Raw genomic sequence first — 19,511 nt, 5'->3', positions numbered from 1 at the left:
AGCTGATGATCCTCATACACTGTAAACAATTTATGTAAAAAATACAGTATTACTGCCAGCTGTTTTCCAGTAACTTACTGTAGATTTTAATTGATTTTACTTACTGGCAACAATTTATTCAAAGTTAAATGAACATTAAACATTAACAAGTCTTTATCTTTACAGAATAAAACTAAAATAACATCCTCATGCAAAGCATTCTGGGAACTAAAATCTAAAAGAAAAAAATCAGAAAAAGGTTTATGAAAATTTCCAGTGCTCAGAATGCTTATTTTATAGTTTTATTCTGTAAAGACTTGTTAATGTTTAATGTTCATTTAACTTTGAACAAACTGTAGCCAGTTTATAACATACATTTAAATCTACAGTAAGTTTTTTTTCTGCTATTGTCATATTAAATTTATTTTGTTTGGATTTTGTTTTTGGTTTGTAATGTGAACTGTATAGGTTGGATGTGAAAAACATTTATCTGATTATCTGTTTGTGGTTTGGAATATTTATGTTACTGCACCTAGATTAGTTTTTGTGAATACACCAGTGCATGCATGTTATCTAAAAGCCAAGTTCAAGGGGATTACTATTTGAAGAGTTTGGTTCCAAAACGCAATAAATGCCATTTTTGAAAAAAATGAGTTACTGCCAGAATCAGTATTATATCAGGTCAGTATTAAAAAGTAAATTATTAATTTGACGCAAAATCCATTATCCGCCATGTTATTCTGTCATCTTTTCTCCCTTTTTTTCCAAAATGCAATAAACGCCACACCCCCTTTTCTACAGAATGCCATAAATCCACTCCACAGATTGCAGCGCACCATTCACGCAATGTAAACAAACAATGGCGGTACACGGAATCCTAGTTTTCCTCATCTATGTACTTCCTGATCAGCAAACAAACAAAAACAAAATAATACTTTAATGGCATTGATAAACCTTGATCCCAGCAAACAGGGGACGTCCTCCGGACGTTGCGAACGTCCTCTTAGGTCCGCATAAGGTCCGCATTGTAACGTTCGCTGGCGGACCTTCCGGGGACGTCCGCATATGATCCGCTAAATAACGTTCGCTGGCGGACCTTCCGGGGACGTCCGCATATGGTCCGCTAAATAACGTTCGCTGGCGGACCTGCCGAGGACGTTAGCATATGGTCCGCTAGACAACGTTCACAGGCGGACCTTCCGGGGACGTGAAACCACTCAGTTTTAATATAAACCCATACTACACATTTAACCATAAGGCAGGGTTACCCTTTCATGCAGACATCAAAGTAAAAATGCTGTTTTTGCTATTACTTTACTAATGAAAATCGTAGTTTATAGTATCTAATATTATTTTATAATTATTATTATTTTTTTCTTAATTTTTAAACTAGTATGCTAAAACATGGCCTTTATATCAACCCTTTACTGATTTTATTACATAGATCCCATTAAAGCAACTTACAATTTTACAATAATTTTACATTTAACGTGAATAAAAAGATCTGGCACCATGTCTTTTTTAGTTAATGATTTTCCATACTATTCCTAAGACATAACTATTGTCAATAAATCGAAATCACAATGCACATATTCATGTAATAGTTAAAGAATCCACCATTGTGAAGTTACACATCACCCAATTAAATATAAATGAAGTGCAAGTACTTGTTTATTCTGATTAATATGATACGGTGTTGTGTGGTTCAAGCGTTGTCTTTCTCATATATGAAGCACTGCATGATATATAATTGTCACACAGCAAAAATCTATACAAATACATTATATCAAGGAAAAACAAACTTGAATCTACAACTACAGCTCAAATGTAAAACTTTTATTATTGCAAAGGATTCAAATGCAAGCAAAGCAATGCAAACAGAAATGCAGAATGACATTCACTCAATCTGTTGCAAGCAATGACTTTCAAACAGCAAGTGTTAAAGAGGCCAAACACGCGGAACACAAGTCCAACGCTGAAAATTCTGGAAAAGAACAATTGAAAAAAGATACAGGTAAGACATACATCCTCATATAAACTTGAACTATATCTCAAATTCTACACCCATCATTTAAACTGTCAGAAAGTGTTGATTAGACTGCAAAATAAGGTGTACTTTGTAATTTCATAATTTTCCTTTTTTTCTATTATTTTTCTTTTTTCTATACGGTTTCTTACTAAAATTTCTTTAGTGTTGCCAGCTCTCGTGAGACAAAAAAGCAACCGCAGCTTCAAAAACAAGCCCAATATTATTATATTGTTTACTGTCAACAAATGAGCTCAAAACATTTTAACCTTCAACCCCTCTGAAATTACACATTTTTAAGTTTAGTATTAAATTGCAAAGATAACACTTTACAATAAGCTTGTATTTGTTAGCATTTGCCACCATGAACTAACAATAAACAATACTTCTACAATATTTATTAATCTTAGTTCATGTTAATTTCAGCATTTGGTAAACCATATTTCAAAGTTATATCTGTTACAGGTGTATTATATTTTGTTGTGGCATCTAGCAGTGAAATTGCGAATAGCAATCAACCTAAATTTCGAAGCGCAATGTGATTCTATGGTAGCTGCCACAGGACAAAAATGTCATTGTCACTCTGAAGCCCATGTTATAGTTGTGCGTAAGGTCTACACCGTAGGTTATCCATAGCCTGAGCGTAGCCTGATTTTTAACAGCGTGTCAGTTCTACGTGGACCACAAGCGCTGTTATTGGTTCACTAGAACCCCTCCCATCAGGTAAAAAACTGCGTCATAGCCATTTCCATTTGCGACGGTGAGAACAAAAATAGGCCAAGTTGAGGAATGACTTAACTCAAACTGCTGCAACGAGTCGCTGTTTATTTACTTCGATCACTGCTGGTCAGTTGTGCTCGTGACTCCTCATTCGAGGGGCGCTAATTCAAAATAAGTGTTCGGAGTATCATGTGTGTGGTCCCCTTTTCCAAAATATGTGTCCTGCGTGTCGAGAGATCCTATGTGCATCACATATTTTGTCAAAATAAGTGCCTGCTGCACATGCGTCAAAACCGTTTATGATAAAAGAGACGCTCACGTTCACAAAATACACACAAGACACTCCCTTAACACTAAACTCTGATTACACATGGGATTATGCGAGTATCTGGCAAAAGCGAGCGTCTCTTTTATCATAAACCCTTTAGACGCATCTGCAGCAGGCACTTACAGGATCTCTCATAGCGCAGAACACATATTTTGAAAAAAGGAACCACACACATGACAAGCTACATACATGTTGTGATGAACTTTGCATCGAGCGCCCTCAAAAAAAGAAGTCACCGGCCGCCACTGCTGCTGGTCTTCTCAAAACATACGCAACAATCTGCTGTTTCTTCATTTGTGAGTTAAACTGACCAAGCTGCTTCTGTGGTTACATGCGTGGATACTGCCTATCAGCGGTCTACATGTATGTTTGCTATATTGAGCCCTTGAGACAACGTATGGACGAAACACGCTCTGTAGAACAGTTTGTCCATTTAGGGCTACTGTAGAAACATGATGGTGACTTTCATGTATGCTGGCCCGCAGTGTATGGACATAAAAACGGCTCAGTTAAATGTATGTCTTCATCTGTAAAAGATAAAAATCTCCATATCTCATTAAATGTGAATAAATATCAAGATCAAAATGCCGTGTTAACACTGCAAGAAAGAATTAAAACGTTTTAGGTTTTGGTGTATCAGATAAATTTGCTTACCTAAATCATTTAAGCCAGGAAGTAGGACACTTTTGGCGCTTTTCCATTGCATAGTATGACCCAGTTCAGCACAGCTCACTTTTGGGGAAGGGGTAATGGGTTTCGGATGCGAAGCCATGTGCAAAGTTACAAAAATGCAGAGCACACCACCGCGCCCATGTCTGGATGGCAGTTTTGTAACTTTGCGCATGGCTCCGCATTCAAAACGCACCAAAAGTATAGGCGTAAATGTTCTGTCAGCGGAGTACAGGTACTGATGACACGGGTGTTTGTATAGAACCTGTCATGTGAGAGAGGTAGTGGAAAATCTACTTGTGGCTGTCAATTTTGATTTTGTGGCTGCATTCCATTAATATGCTCTGTTGCTCCATGTTGTGTGTGTGTGTGTGTGTGTTTGTATCACATTTACGATGATGTTACGGCAGTAGAGAGGACGCAACTTTAACAATAAGGCTATAATCAGGGGTGCACATAACTTTTTTTGTCCTGGTTCTCAAAGAAGTACCTGGAGATGTTACTTGGTACTCACACTATTCATAGCACAGACATCCTACATGCTGACATCATCACTTTTCTCCTGACTACTCTCTTCGCCATATCGCTTTTGTTTAAACATGGTAGACAATGATGTACATAAAATAACCCTGGTTATTGTTTTTTACTTATCTAATCTTTATAAATAACTACTAGCCTAACTCATATAAATGTATACTTGTACTAGCAAGCTGTCTGAAGCATTGAGATGCGGATCACTGCTAACAACACACATTAATTATCTTACCACTGATGCACGAAGAAATCTCTTATGTCAAAGTAAATTAGCTAACTATGTAACAAAATTCCAGCAACGTTGGTACACTAGAATTGTTTCTATTTGAGCATACGCACCAGTTATGTGCACCCCTGCCTATAATCTCACCCACTCTGAAGCGACACTAAACTGTACTGGAAAAGCAACGAAAGCGAGCTGAGCTGCATCGTGCCATGCCAAGTTGTACCCTACATTGGAAAAGCGCCATATCATGACATCGGACCCTGGAACACAGAAAAGCATGAGACAGTAAAAAGCATCAGATGTTAGGTTGTGTTTGAATGCTTCCTATGAACAATTACCCCTTGAACTATGCATGTAAATGAAATTAAACTACCTATTCTTTCTTTCCCCTTCTTAAACATCCTTTAAAACCATAGCCAAAAAACTCAAGATCTTAGCTTGTTATTAACAATATCCTTATTTGTTCCAACAAATATAACTATATAACTTGCTATACAAGTTAATTATACAAATATAACTCATTAATAATCTTATTAACAAATATTACCAAATCCAATTATTTTAGCCAGGAAAACTTAAATGTCACTACATTGAAATGTCATATATGGTTATAAAAGTATATATTTTGACTCACATCTCAATATGGTGGCCTCCAGGTCTTCATTCTTGATGGGATTCAGAAACTGTGAACTGTCTTCACAGACAAATAATACAAAGTCAGCCTAAGAGTGTGGAGTAAACAGCATCAAGCCTTTCTTTAATAAGGAACTCATCTACAAAAAACAAACAAATACTTGTTATACTTTTATGAATTGTCAAGTTGTACAACACACAGCAATTAAGTTTAAGACAAACAAAAAAATCACTGATATTATTAATTCCATTGTTGTGTCTAATAGATAGAAACAACTTGTGTTGTAAAAGGAAAGATGACAGCCAGATGACGTCAAAGTATCGCGAGAGCGAGACGAAATTTGATTTCTTAAATCATTCTCGCGGTACTCTGACGTCATCCGGCTGTCAGTCTTGCGGCGCCGCATGAAGTCAAATAAGCCTCCTGACTGCGTGCGAGAACATTTTGAATTATCTGGCACGAGGCATCACACGTCAAACTTCAACTGACACAACGGTCTCGGTGAAGGGAATAAGCAAAAGCTCCTTTAAATTTCGTCATTTTTTATACACATCCCGTTTATTTTGTAGTTAATTGTTAGATAAGTAAGTAATTTCGTCAAGTTTTCGTTACAGAGTAAGATTTCGTTATCATCGTTACCATATACAGTATTTATATTGGTTCAAGAGCGCAGTTTGATAACTCATTCAAGGTTTGTAGCCATATTTAAGTTACTCGCTTACTTTGTTTAAGTGTTAGAGTAAATGTATATGGTTTTAAAGTAGTATTAATATAAGTAACTGCGCCTCAATCCGAAGGCTAACCACTGGAAGTAGCATTTGTAACTTAGGCTGTATACCTTTTACGTCATCAAGACTGTCATATTTAAGAATATTAACAATTATAAAGTTAACTATTATTCTCAGTTAATCGTAAATTGTTGTAATATGCTTATGACTTGCGAATGTAATGTTTATTTAACTGAAATAAACCAGGCTTGATGACGTATGCAGCCTGCATATTCGACCTCCGGAGGATGTAGCCTTCCGTTTGAGAAACGGCCTACAAGTTGAGCGTGCGCGAGATTCTGCCGAATTGATTCTTCAATAATGGCAAAGCAAAAAGTAACTGTCGTGATGATAACCCACATTTTAAGGTTTAAATTAAAACTCCTACCTTACCTTTCCAGGGGGTTCTGTTCCTGCAGTCTTCCAGCAATACTGGCGCGTATGACGATGCGGACACGAACTGCACACTACAGTATACCGCCGCCTACTGTACTGTAGTAAAATAACGTGTAGGATTGAATACTGTGGCAAACGCAGTAAAAAAAGCCATTTAATTCATTGTAAAAACAATGGGCATGCCAGTTTAAGTAACTTGTGGGCTAAATCACCAAAATAAGTTTGTAGATGTGGTTCAATTATTTTTTAAATGTGTAGCATAATGGACCAGCCTGAATGTATGTAGCCTATAAATATATTGTTTAGACTTTATTTTTAAACCTTTATTTGGTGGTATATGGTTAAACCTTTTTAATGGTAGCAATAGGCTTTATACCCAGCTGCACTACTTCCTGAACTTCAGCCAGCTCCTTGTTTCCTGTCTGCCATTATTGGTCAAACTGATTAATCCAGGTGTGCCTGACCTCAGTAGTCACAACAACAATAATCAGACAGACCTGGATTTATCAGTTTGTCCAATAATGGCAGACAGGAAACAATGGGCTGGCTGAAGTTCAGGAAGTAGTGCAGCTGGGCATAAAGCCTATTAAATAAAAATCTTAAATTGAATCAAATCTCTTTTAATAATACATAAAAGCTCTGGGAGGGTTGGGGGTACATCTGGGTAACATTTTAACATTTAATATATTTTGATGTGTGTGTATATATATTAACTTTCTTTATTTTGTTTTCTCAGCCTTTAAACATCTAAACATGTCCTCCAAAAAGGTAAGTTCAGCAGATCAGGTTATCTTATTCTGTAATATTGATACTGGTTTGAGAAAAACTAAGATTAAACAACGTACATGTTTCCAGGAAAAAGGGAAAAACACTGGAAAACAATTTCAGCCTAAGGTTTGAGATGGCTAACTGTGTACATTGCCTTTGTGTACTGCAAGCTGAACTTACAGATTTATATGGACTTTACTTACAGGTTTCCTGTGCTGTTTTGCTCCATTTTACAGAACAAAATAAGGCTGAGGTAGCACCATCCTTGTGGTTAGAGTGAAAGAATGTGGTAAGATTTGGTTAATGTTTTATAAAATACAAATGATAAACATGAAGGTCAGCTACATATAAAAAATAATCAAACATGCTTGTTTCCATCTGAAGGGTATTGAGACCAAAATAAATAATGTGCCATTCTGGACAAACAGCTGTGGACAATACAAGCAGTCAGAGTAGCCCATTTTCTCACACAGGTAAAGTATGCAAAGTAATACCAAACTTCTTTTTAACCTTAACAAATACTGGCAATCCAAATATACAATGTTTATGTGAGGTACTGTGCAAATGTCTTAGGCCACCATGCTACCATTAGATTTGTTATTTTTGCAATTGTATAGTGATCATATATAATTATTTCTCAGTCTCTTTATTAGAATACAACCAGAAAATACAGGAAATGTGTATGTAGTATTAAAAACAATATACCGGTAAACGTATAAGCTGAGGTGTCAAGTGTTTAGGGTAAACTCTCCTTCCACTTGAGCAATAGCAGGCAACTGCAGGATCTCTTAAACCTAAATGAAATTAAATCCTAATTTCTAATTCTAATCGAATGACTTCAGGACTTCAGTCTCCTCAAAAAAGCTCAAGATGTGTTTAGTGCCAAGAGAGGTCACACTAAATACTGACTGATGTCTGAAGAAGACATTTAGTTCTGAAAATGGATTTGTTTTTAATTTTGTGTACATTTTTCCTGTATTTACAGTTGGTATCTTAATAAAAAGAGTGAAAAATAAATATGGATGGACATTAAAACTTTGCTAAAACAACAAAGCTGGTGATAGTGTCCCAAGACTTTTGCACAGTAATGTATATTGACCAAGAGTTGTAATGATCAAAACAAATGCATGTCGTCTATTATTTTCTTTAAATGGGACAGTAAATTATCTGAAAGTGAAATCATTATTGAAGGTGATATCATTGTCACTGCATTCATTGTTACATGATTTTAAACAGTGGGAATCATTGTGTAAGTTTCTTAATAATATCAAATACTACTTTTTTGTCTTGTTGTTTCTAGACCTGAGGATAAGATTTCCAGTTTGAAAGTGAAGAAAATGAATCATTATTAACAGCAATTAGTAGTTTTTCAGCTGAGAAGCCAGGTGAAACTATAAGGACACTATGATTTACTTTCATATTATCATTCTTTTATAGATGAGGAGCAACCAGTAAGAAAAAGCAAAAAGATGTTTTGATGTTGCCTGAGGCACCTTATTGTGAGTACATTTTAATGCCATGTACAGTATTTGTAGTATAATGATGATTACTTGATTTATATTTATTAATTTAGCATATGCCTTGAGTGACTTACAAATGATAGAGCATTCAACATTTTACAACAGTTACTACAATACTTACATCATTAATTTTTAAATCTAATTAATTGTTTTTTATCACAAATGCAGCACATCAGTCAATTTCTTCCAATAATGAATCAAGGTACAGTATTTTGTTATTTTTTATCTTAAATTATTGATATTGATAGGCATTTTCTTCCACACAGACTTATTGTTCATTTATTTTACTGGTGTAGTTAGTAATGTTATTAATGTTTCAAAACTCATTCTTGGAAGAAATCCTGGAGTGGAGAATCATTCTGAAAGTAGACCAAATACAGGACAACACCACAGCAGTGGTTGGAAAAATGCAGCAGACAATGAGCAAACCAAGCTGACTTTCAAAAGATGGTATGTGCCATAACACATGCAACATTACTAGTCACTGCTGACGTTTTACCCATGTTTATTACGGATTGTTTTTGTTTGTAGATTCGTTATCTGTTTCTTCAAAGGGGAGGCAGTTTGGGAGATGGGAAATAGGAGGATGCTTCAGCTACACAGGGCGAATTTCAGCAGCTCAGTTTCACACTTGCAACTAACAATGAATTATAGTGAGTCTGTGTGAATCCCAAACATTTCAAAATTATTTTTGTATATATATTGTATGTAAATTGTAATGTTGTAAATAAGAATGTACATTGTAAATGTTAATAGCACATAAACATTAATAGCAATTAATAGTCTATTTTTAAAACAAAAATAATGTTTGATGCTTTGGATACATATAGTATCATATACTCTACATAGTATACTTCTAGATGCCTTTAACACAAAAACCTACAATAATATCAAAGATCAATGTATAAGACAACTTACATTATTTTATGTCATAGTAAACTATTTTTATACTCTGTGTGACCTATGCTCTCTCTGAGATGTGTATGTTCATTTTGTAGCTGGTCAGGGTAGAAGCATGCTACCATTAGATTAGTTGTTTTTGCAATTGTGTAGTGATCATATATAATTATTTCTCAGTGTCTTTATTAGAATACAACCAGCAAATACAGGAAATGTGTATGTGGTATTAAAAACAGTATAAAGTATAAGCTGGGGTGTCAAGTATTTAGGGTAAACTCCCCTTAAACTTGAGCAATAGCAGGCAACTGCAGGATCTCTTAAACCTAAATAAAATGAAATTCTAATTCTAATCATCAAATGACTTAAGGCTTTTTTGAGGAGAATGAAGTCCTGAAGATGTGTTTCGTGCCAAGAGAGGTCACACTAAATACTGACTGATGCCTGAAAAAGACATTTACTTCTGAAAATTGTTTTGTTTTTAATTGTGTGTAAATTTTTCCTGTATTTTCTGTTTGTATCTTAAAAAAAGAGTGAAAAATAAATATGGATGGACATTAAAACTTTGCTAAAACAACAAAGCTAATGATGGTGGCCTTAGACTTTTGCACAGTAATGTTTTTTACCCATTTTATGTGTAAATGCAAATCAATATGAATATGAATTCTCCCAGTATGGTTTCCGCTGGTCAGGCTGGTGTAGCAGGATTGTTTTAGAGGGACTTTTGCACAGTACTGTATGTCCACATTTACCCACCTTTACTTTGAGTGAACTGTAACAGCAACAATAATGCCATAAGCATGAAATACTAGGTAAAAGTGAGTTGTGCATGCTTTCTAGTTTTAGCACAGAATTCTGTCTCTCTTATCTTTTAAATGTTTGCTACAGATATTTTGCAAGACATTTTAAACATATCGGGGCGGTTTCCCAGACAGGGAAATCTTAAATACATCAGTGCCCTTTGTTTAACATCATAATGCACACAAGTAATGTTTTTAGTAAGGCATGTTTGTTAAAACTAGTTATATTTCATAATTAAACTGAGGCATAGTCCTGGTTTAAGCTAATCCTTGTCTGGGAAACCACCCCAATAAATAATAACTACTTATCTTTTAAATGTGTTCATTTCGTTGTTTTAGGTTAGAAGACAACGGAAATATTTGACATGGGAGTCCAGCAGACAGCCAGAGACACGCACACACACGGAGCTGAAGCGCGTTTGACTGACGCGTACGGGAGATCAGGCACGCGCACGGGAGCTCGCTCGCGCACGCACACACAAACACGGAGCACAGGAAAATTACACCTGTTCAATTAAAATAAAAGAACTTTGTGGTAAACAATGTTTAGCGTGTCTGATTTTATTGGTTGTAATGAAATAAAACGATGTGCTGAGGACTTTAGGCGAACGTCCCCTAAAAGTCCCGAAAGTCCGCTGACCGTCCTGCAAACGTCCTTGTGAAAGTCCGGAGGACGTCTTCGCGGACGTCCGCTCGACGTAACAGGGGACCCTACACGATAACGTCCAGGGGACGTTCGCAGAGGACATTTAGGGGACGTCCAGGGGACCTTTTTTTGTTAGCTGGGATGGTTTTCTGTGACGGGAAAGAAACGTAAGCCATCAACATCTAATAATTTTCGCAAGAGACGGGTGCTTGTTTGTCCGGGCCGACAGCATCAAGTTTCTGTCATGATAACACATTGACCCCAGGGGATCTTATGAAAAACTTTCCATAATTTTACTCAAAGTCAATGAAAATCGAGCAGGACCAAAACATTTTACAGCTGATCGCTGTGAAAAACGTTAAGCCACGACGTCAAGTATAACCGCAGCAATGACAGTGTTCTTAATATGACAAAGTAAGTGTTTTGATTAATGACATTAATGTTTATATTTTTAATTAGTGTGTACCAGGCCCGGATTGGCCATAGGGAGAACCGGGAGGATTCCCGGTGGGCCGGTCTGTTTTTTTTTGGCCACGTGGGCCGGTGTTGTCATGCCACCGGGATGACGCGTATTTGTGGGTGAGAGATGTCCCCGCCGCTTTATATGCACAAGTTGATTGTGTCCCGAGTCCCGACCACTTATTGGAAGAATTCTTGCATTAGGGTTCATTCATATCTAAAACGCATGGGAAACGCAGGACGTGCCGCTGTCTTCTGGTTTTCAAAGCGCTTACTTGAACACGAGTTTTGTTTCAGACGCGTCTATATTGAGTGCGCTTGCCGGCCGCGCGTCTATATTTAAAATAAACTTGAGCGCGTCTTTTGAGTGCGCTTGCCGGCCGCGCGTCTATATTTAAAATAAACTTGAGCGCGTCTTTTGAGTGCGCTTGCCGGCCGCGCGTCTATATTTTAAATAAACTTGAGCGCGTCTTTTGAGTGCGCTTGCCGGCCGCGCGTCTATTATATTTTAAATAAACTTGAGCGCGTCTTAATACAAACGGGCTGGCCTCTAAAAGGAAAAGAATTTACAAAACGTATTTTTTTATCCAAGTCATAGATGAAGTCTCTATGAATAGTCATTTTTCATCGTTTATTGCAAGAGGAACAAAAATCTATTTGATGCAAAACTCATTAGTTTATTTGAAAAAAGTAGTTTCAAAAGTATATCCATGATGTTTTCTTTTTTTAACACAATGTAGGCCTACGTTATTTAGCAATAGACATGATCTAAGTACTAAAAAAAAAGATACAGATTTCTTCCATTTGTTTCCAATGCATACTTGATAAATCTTGCTTGTGTATTGTAAATCAGGGGTTTCCAAACGTTATCAACCCAACAGTTAATCTCAAGACTCACCATTTTTTAGAAATAGAAATATAGAGGAAAACACAAACACATTTGTTTCCTTTAGTTTTTGAATAAGTTTACTTTAGTAATATTATGGTCTTATGGTAGGGCTGCATGATTATGGCAAAAATTATAATTGTTTACTGCATTTGCACGGAATATAAAATTATATATTTGAAAAATACAGAGAATTGCAAGGCTGCAGAGAACAGTGCACTACTGCAGACTTACTGAGAGTTTAAAGATATTATTTTAATAGTCAGTCGTGAACTAAAGTGGGCCGGTCTAAGGCATGAAACTCCAGGGCTGAAAATGAGTCCCACTCCGGCCCTGGTGTGTACAACTAGTCAACTAAATGAATATAACATGGCAAAGATGAATGCACATTTATATAGGCTATTGATTCAATAGATTTATAGCATTTTGAATAAAAACTTGTTATGGATTTGTTGCATTTTGTGGAAAAAATTATCAGTTTTTATAATAAATCTTTGAAAATCAAGTTATGGATTTGAATTTTTTATGTTTTTATAACCTAAAGATGCTATGTGAAAGTTTGTAACAGAAAATAGTGGTTTTCATCTTGTCACTTTCTTGGTATAGAAAACACGTTTTTACCAAAATTTGTCAAAATGGATTTATTGCGTTTTGGAACCAAACTCTTCATTTTGAGAATCTGCATGGTACTTATATAATATTATTATGCTTATATATTATAAATAAAAAATTAATAATGAATGTTAATCTATTTAAATTATTTCTGACAAAATAAATATATGCAAGTATATATCTGCAAAATGTTGAGACTCTATACAGGATGTACAAAACCCAAACTTACCAGCACTTTTAGCACATAAAGATGTTTCCTGTGTGCTGACACAAAAAACCAAGGTAGAAACCACAGCAGACATCCGATTAATGGTCAATCAATGAGTGGGGTTTTCAACACCATGCAGATTCTCAAACGTTTACATTTATTTACATTTCAGTTGTTCAGAAAGCATTAAAATAAACGGTTTAAAAATATATATTTCTACATTTTTACTCACAACAAATGAACTCATCGTCCTTACATCAAATGAGTTGTCTTGCATACTTTAAGAATGTTTATAAGTTAACAATCAATCATTTCTTGGAGAGTTGAAAAATTTTTATATAGTGAGAACATTTGTCTAAGTACATTCCTCTAAATAAGAAAGGCAGTGGAATTTTAATTTTTGTACATATGCAGTAACTATTTCTATAAGGTTCTTTTTTAAACGTTGGGTACAGTAGTTAAACTATATCAGGGGCGTTGCTAGACATAAAGCTCTACTGGGGCACAGGCCCCCCATTTTTTGCTGACTTTTTTTGAAAGCCTGCTGTGCAAGAAGTGTGCAACACTTCTATATAATGTCCTTAATTGCTTAACCCATTATTCTACAGTGCAACAGTTACTGCAAAAGATACATACAACTGTAATCTTCCTAACATTATTAACATGTTTGGAGGCATAAATAATGACAGCAGATAAATATTTTGTACATTATACAATGATAGCAATGATTAATAACTTATTTTTACAAGAATATTTTAAGAAAACAGTCATTTTATGCAGTGGCGAAGCCAGAAATGTTTAAGTGGGTGGGCCTTTATAAAACAGGGTGGGCAAAGCATAGAATGTACATAAACTGGGGGCGTGCACAACAAAATGTTTACGCCCGTGGTGGGCGTATGTTTTTTTTTCCGGATGGAAGCATTGCGTTTTTCAAAACAGCCAGCAGCTGTCCATTTATTGAAAAAGCTCAGCTCGCCAATGTAAGTTCTCAAACGGCGGACAAATATCACAACAACCAACCGGCTCACAGCTCAAGTATCACAGCAACCAAAGCGCTAGGCTGAAAAAACAGCTGGTATTTGGCGTCCTCTAGGCGTTTTCAGCCGCGTTTTAAAACGTTGGTGTGCACGCAGCCAAAATTATAAAACAACTTATAAATAACCAACAGTAGCTTGTCTACAGTATATAGGCAGGTGGGGCTGTGCCTGTTTTATACAGTCTATGGGCAGTGCCACACCAAATTATTAATCCACTTGAAAACACAGAACTCAATATAAACTGAATTAGTAAAGGAATTAGTTTTTACGTTATTTACGTTACGTGAACATAGTTCCGAACAATGATTTGTCATTCCTCGTCAGCAAAATGCATGACGTGAAAGCGTCATATGATACGACAGATTCAACAGGTAACGTTAGTGATTTGATTTTACTAAAGAACTCGTTTGAGAGATTGTTATTTAATGAGAAAATGGCCATCAAACAACATGGCGCAATACAAAATTGCATGTGTTGTCATTTAAGTGTACATTTTATTCCAACAACAGTAAATCATACAGCCTATGACACGACACAGAGTCTGCCCCCTTAAATAGTTGACTGGAGTAATACTCCTGACTATAAACTGTAAATAGTAATGACACCACTATAAACATTACGAAAATGTCTGAACTCACCTTTAGATGTCCTACTGTATTAGTCTGAGACGGTGCTTCTGGTTAAAGATGGAGAAAGTCTCGATCATAATAACAAAGTCCAATATCTTTGATAATAATATGTCCCTTCGCGCAAAGAAAAGCAGAAATACATTTCTCAGACGAGCATTTATCATCGATGAGCGTAACGTTATATGTTTTATACAGTATGTGGTGAAGAACAGTCTTTGACACAGCATGACGTCTTATCAAAGTAATAAGTGCTCGTTTCATTTTGACGACGTTTGAAAAGATTTCCTCAGTAATCCAACATTTCCATGAGTGATGTATAGTCTCCGTCTCCAAAAGTAAACAGGCATAAGCAGATGTCATCGTGGAAAGGTTGTTAAACTTGATGATTTGCGACTCGCTGTTTTCAAATTCAGTTCAATCGCGCGTAGGCGGAACTAACAATGACTGACGAATCATATTCAACGTTTCATGTTGACAAGCGTGTGCACCAATAGGGTAAAAGAAAACTGCGAAACTGCTTGAACATGCAAACTTGCACTTATATTTTATATTTTAATAATATTTATAATTGTATTACATATATGAAATATAATTGTGATAAGACGTCTATTCGTATAGCTATTATTTATTTTTGTTAAATTATTTACACATTTGTCTGGAAAATGGCCTTCTGATTGGATGGGCCACAACTCAAAGTGGGCGGGCCCAGGCCCGGCCAGGCCCACCCGTAGCTTCGCCACTGATTTTATGCCTGCTATACTAAATAATCTCAGTCATAGTTACTGCTGTTATGTGTCTAATATTTTAGTGAACTAAATATTAATTTCATATCTGAAAATACAGAACAGTATAACACATACATCTGTTGATTTTCTCAGCAACAATGCAATTCTATAGACTTGACAAGAGGTTTTCCTGAGATTTTATCTCTAATGTTTGAGACCTTACAGGATGAGGATGTAGTTTCTCTTAAATCCCTTAAACTCATCATCTCTCCTTTCTGCTTCTCTTTCCCTGCTTTGCACAAAACATTTCTGATGTCCATCTACAGAAGCCAATAATGATCGAGTCAAAATAAGATTAGCATTATTATTTAGAAACGTACTTTAGTCTCGTCATGTTTTCATAAGCTAACTCACTCGCGTGGCGTCACCTTTTGAATGCGGTTGTGCGCTAATGACGCAAAGACGCGCGCAGACATGGATACGTGCGTGCACGCGTCAATGCGACTGCTTTGTCGCTTTTACAAGCGTAAATTGGGTAACTGCATTGCATATAGATCCGTTTTTGCCGCGATTGTCTTTGTAAAGGATTGCACTAGTTAACTGATACAATTTAAACTTGAGATTTACACCAGGGCACAAAAGATTTACACTGGGGCACGTGCCCCAGTAAAAGGGGTCTAGCGACGCCCCTGAACTATATTAACAAATCATATATTTAAAATTACATGTATCCATTAACATTAGCTAATGCACAATAAAATAAAATGAATAAATAATGAATTATTGGTTTGCATTAACTTAAAGAACAAAGACTAATGCTAATAAAGACTAATAATAAGAATAAACATAGAGACTATTGGCCCTATTTTAACGATCTAAGCGCATTGTCTAATATGGAAGGTATTTTTTGTCTTTTTTAAATAAATTAATTAAATTATAAAAAAAAATGTAAATTGCAAAATATGTCCCAAATTTGAAAATTAAATGCTAAAATAAAAATTAAAACATTAAATTAAATTATTTCATTTTCATTTTCAACGTGGTGAAGCATCATTCTGGCCAAATTGAAATATAAAATTAAATTGATGATTTGACATTTCATTTTCCATATTATCTTGAGGCAAGACAGCCAATATTAAAATAAAAAGGCAAACTTGAAAAGGAATCTGTAAAAAAATTTTTAAAAGACTTTTTATTCATGCCCAAGCAATAATAGGGACAAAATTAAAATGTAAAGTTTAGTTTTAATTTTATGTTTTTTTTTTTTTTTTGGTTTTCTTTTTCTTTTCGTTTTTATTTTCGTGTTCATTTTTATTTTCAACTTGTATGCAAATTCAATGTTAATCAGTGGGTGGGGCTTACTTGCTTAAAAAAGGGGATTGGCTGAAGCAGACTTTTAGACCCATTTAGCCAAACTTAGGGTGTTTTCACATATACACTGTTTAGGTCGACCCAAATGACGTGTCGCTCCGAGTACGGTGCGTTTGGGTCAGTGTGAACACAACAGCCGCACTCGGGTGCGCACTAAACGACCGCTCCGAGACCGCTCTAAACAGGTGGTCTCGGAGCGGCTGTTGCCGAACTCTGGGGCGACCCACCTGTGGTGTGAACACTGCTGGACCTCGGGCCGAACCAAATACAGGAAGTTCTCCACATGTTTGAGCCACTGGGCTTTCGTTGTGACGTGAGCCGGGTGTTATATTGTGGGTTAACAACAAACAAGCCAATCCTGGTCCGTTGCATAGAGATTCGCTGTCTCCTTTACGTTTGAGCTGATGATTTTATAAATGCATAGCTGTCCTCCACACACAAATAGTGACATAACGGGCTTTTAGCAAACGGCTCCGTGAGAAAGGCTTTAATAGAACAGCTACGCAATTTCGTGTTAAAGCAAAGAAACTTCGCAAAGACGTGCATCGTTTATCTCCACATCTTGATAGCTGCGCTCTCCCTGTCAAGCTGGTTGTCGTGGAAACGTGGGGGTGGTCATGAGACGGTAAGAGCTGTCAGAGACCAATGACAGCACTGACCGTTGTCACATGGTGTACGGTGCGGCATTTCGAGTACAGTAAAAAATATATATATGTGAACACGGACCGCACTAACTGAAAAATGATACAATGTATTTTGGTGCGCTCCGAGGCCGCACCACGGTGCGCACCAACATATGTGAAAACAACCTTAGTAACTGTTTGTATGAATCTTCATGTCTCTACAGATAGGCTACTGTGTCGATTGTACATGGCCAATGAGTGCCGGGTGCCGCTGTACCAGTGAAATGTGCGTCTACCCTCTGTGCATGGAGCTGGGCAGTGAGCAACATTTAGACTGTACAACAGTGGCGGAGATAGACTTTTAAAACTGGGGTGGCAAAGGGGTGGCAAGGTATTATTTTGGGGGATCAATATACAAAGTGTTTCATTACACTAAAAATGAATTATTTGCACAAAATGACTTTTGCTTCTCATCCCCTTAACTCTTTCACCGCCATTGACTCATATCTCGTCAATTAAGAGAAAACGCTTTCCCGCCAATGACGAGATTTTCCGTCTTTCCGCAATACCGCTATTATCCACCAGGAAGTATTGCACTATGGCAAGCGGCTGCATGTCCGTGTCTGTTTTAAAGATTGCTCTGAATGGGATCTCTATGAAAAGTCGATCATAAAAATGGAATTATCTCTGCTTTTTGCTCAAAATGTGGTGTTTTTTCAGAAACCTACCGATATTCAAAAGCTGATTACAAAAGAACCACTGAAGGTAGAATGAAACGTTTTTTTTTTATTGAAAGCAGAGGGTCTGTTCTTTCATTTGCTATATTGTATGTTTATATATTTAAAGAAGAACGTTTTCTGCAAGGCATTAAACTTTGGTGAAAATCATGAAAAACGCTGGCACTGGCTGGCAACTTTTTTTAAAAACACTGGCGGTGAAAGAGTTAAAAAGCAAGTTGTGCTGGCGCTACTGTATGTCTAACTCCTATTTAGATGACGGACTTTGTAAACCGAAAAACTAATCGGAGGAAGAAGATCTCCAGTTTAAGATTAATGTTAAATAATTGTGTTATTAATTTTTCACTTGTATTGAAATAGTTATTTTTTATTAAAACCTTTAAAACCCATTTTCTTTTAGTCAAGGAAGTAAAAATACATCCATGGAAGTAAAAATAATTCTACAGCTGCGCTTTCTATTCTGGGGTACGTATCCTACAGGAGAGATAGAACGGGTGCCAAAGGGGGAGGGGTAATGATCTATGTGAGAGACAACATACAGTGCAATGAAATAAAGTGGAATACCCCAATTGATCTTGAATGTATTGGATTAAATTTATCTCTTGCAACTCAGATGTCTCTCACATTAATAGTTTTATATCGACCACCATCTGCTAACAAAGACTTTAATGATAAGTTAAAGGAAATGTTAAAGCAGTGTGATTTTAAAAAGGAGGTTATAGAGATGGGCGATTTTAATCTACACTGGGATGATAATAGTATAAGGAAAAAACTGCAGCAAATTATGGATGGGTTTAATCTTGTCCAGATGGTTAAAGGACCAACACGGATCACAAACAATTGTAGCACCTTAATTGATTTAATCTTCACCAATCATCCAGAACGGATCATAAAATCTTACAATATGTTGACTGGTCTCTCAGATCACAACATGGTGCTGATCACAAGAAAATTAACCAGAAAGTGATTTGCAGCTTATTCCGGAGTTCATTGGCATTCCAAGGAGTAAACAAGAAGAATTTTTTTTATACAGCAATAAGCAATATGAACTGGGACACTCTATTATTGGACAATTATTTGGAAATAATTAGTCAGAAATTTATTGAATGCTTACAAACTAAAATTAATGAATTTGCAGTGACAATTAAATATAAAAATAGAAAGTGTTCTGTTCCCTGGCTTAGTGATGATATCAAGCAGTTAATGAAAGATAGAGATAATGCCCTTAAAAAAGCCATAAAATCAAAACTTTCTTGTGAGAGACAAAAATTTGCTTTGCTACGGAATAAAGTTACATGGCAAATACGAAAAGCA

The 19,511-nt window shown here is 36.2% G+C and overlaps 2 long non-coding RNA genes across 20 annotated transcripts; one reads left to right on the top strand and one right to left on the bottom strand.

The window, feature by feature from the left end:
- The first annotated feature begins 944 nt into the window (after positions 1-944).
- Positions 945-10,801, top strand: LOC135717797 (uncharacterized). Of its 19 annotated transcripts, none has more exons than XR_012336516.1 (11): positions 5,488-5,807; positions 6,285-6,392; positions 7,016-7,047; positions 7,135-7,173; positions 7,253-7,336; positions 7,432-7,520; positions 8,485-8,546; positions 8,736-8,769; positions 8,904-9,017; positions 9,099-9,220; positions 10,604-10,801. It is a non-coding gene; the product is annotated as an uncharacterized lncRNA (long non-coding RNA). The 19 variants fall into 19 exon arrangements; XR_012336521.1 differs by having other exon boundaries at positions 6,285-6,419; positions 7,284-7,336; XR_012336517.1 differs by having other exon boundaries at positions 6,285-6,419.
- LOC135717798 (uncharacterized) lies at positions 4,694-6,356 on the bottom strand. The gene is made up of 3 exons (XR_010520424.2): positions 6,277-6,356; positions 5,117-5,255; positions 4,694-4,742 (listed from the first exon to the last, which is right to left on the bottom strand). It is a non-coding gene; the product is annotated as an uncharacterized lncRNA (long non-coding RNA).
- Positions 10,802-19,511: the final 8,710 nt, after the last annotated feature.

The sequence above is a fragment of the Paramisgurnus dabryanus genome, chromosome 4 (genome assembly GCF_030506205.2).
Source record: "Paramisgurnus dabryanus chromosome 4, PD_genome_1.1, whole genome shotgun sequence".
NCBI lineage: Eukaryota > Metazoa > Chordata > Actinopteri > Cypriniformes > Cobitidae > Paramisgurnus > Paramisgurnus dabryanus.
This window is presented reverse-complemented; position numbering and strand designations above follow the sequence as displayed.